At 40.6% G+C, this 1,588-nt stretch overlaps 1 pseudogene; it reads left to right on the top strand.

The window, feature by feature from the left end:
• The first annotated feature begins 734 nt into the window (after positions 1-734).
• Positions 735-1,346, top strand: LOC101561950 (annotated as a pseudogene).
• The last annotated feature ends 242 nt before the right edge of the window (positions 1,347-1,588 follow it).

Below are 1,588 nucleotides of genomic sequence, written 5' to 3'. Positions count from 1 at the left end.
TTATTTTTCCTCATTGCTAAGATAAAATACTTGAGGCCCACAGGTTAAGGGAGGAAAAAGTTAATTTAGCTCACAGTTGGCATAGTTTTCAGTCCTTAGTTAGCTGGCTCCCAGGCAGTGTAGCACAGTAGGCAGGGATTGCAGAAGAGAAACAGTTCATGGTGGGTGGAAGGTAGCCAAGTGAGTGAAGAGCAATCATGGTTCTTTCTAGCCCCTGTCCAGCCTACTTAGAGAGGTAGCACTCACACCCTTAGTCCTAGTGTCACTGATTTTAGCATTGTACCACAAATAAATCCCAACATCATGCACCCTGAATCCAGCCAACAATGAAAAACCTCCTCCTGTGACTGCATGAAGCTTTGGGGGAACATCAAGATATAAGATATCATACGTGATATCATGGTGTTCTTGACACAAGGTCTACCAGATCAGTCTGTGAATGATTTAATCTACCCTTGGTCACAAAACTTAATTAAAATCAAACTAAAAATTGTGAAAGAGTCAGCTGGTTTAAAATCACTTAACATATATACAGTTGTCCCTACGTCTCACTAATCTTGCTCCTCCGCAGCACCTAGTTTTAGCTCTTCTAGTTGTGTCCTCTAGTAGCATTTACCTTCATATCTCGAATCAATGTTGCATTGTATTTCATTCATCAAGCAAGTATTTGTGCCCTGAGAGCAGACTTCATCACAGGTTCCTATTTCATCAGGGAAGAAGCAAAGGTGGAGGCAATGAGGCAGAAGCAGCGTGAAGTTTACAGGGCAGTTGCCACGGCCAAACCTGCTTTCTCCTATGACAAAAGCACTTTTAAAGAAGCACATCCATATTGTTTCCAGTTGTTGGTTCTGGGTAACTTGCAAACATGCCTCAAACTCAAGCCCAAATTAACATCTAGAATACAGAAAATTCTTAATCAAGAAGCTAGAAATCCTACACTCTGTTTTAAAGAGCAGATATTGTGAAAAATTACATAGGCTCCAAAATTGTTATGTTGATTACTGGTAAAACTTACAACAAAATAGTTAAAACCCACAGTAAAATTTTCTATCAGCATTGAAGGACATTCCTGTCAGTCCTACAAGTAAATTCAGCCTGAAGATACCAGAAAAAAAAAAGACTTCAAGTTCCACCAATGCAAATCATGAGGTATCTTGTTCCAAAGACAAGAGCCCAGTATTGATTTTCAGAACGCCTACGTCTGGCTAGTCAACCCCCACATCTGCTCCTCAAAGAGTGAGAACAGAGGAAAGAAACACTTTTCTCAGCTAAAAATGTTGCTTAGTCAGAGTGAATCCCAAAAGAATCCAAAGATGAACTTCAGAAAATTTTTGTCTTCACTGTGATCATTGCACTGGGAAAATAAGAAATGTCCCATCAATGCTTATAAAGACCAGAAGTTAAAAACTTAGTCCTCTTTCCCATCTTGCAAGATGGCAGGTGATAAAACTGAGAATCCAGACAGTGAAGAGAAGAAACCCAAAGCCAAGAAGGCTCTGACAATGGCACTGGTAAAAAGGGTAAGGGTAAGGCAAAAAGGCCTAAGAAGGGGCAGCCCCACTGCAGCTGAAATCCTGTCCTGGTTAGG

This window comes from Octodon degus, unplaced genomic scaffold (genome assembly GCF_000260255.1).
Source record: "Octodon degus isolate 3935 unplaced genomic scaffold, OctDeg1.0 scaffold00096, whole genome shotgun sequence".
Classification (NCBI taxonomy): Eukaryota; Metazoa; Chordata; class Mammalia; order Rodentia; family Octodontidae; genus Octodon; species Octodon degus.
This window is presented reverse-complemented; position numbering and strand designations above follow the sequence as displayed.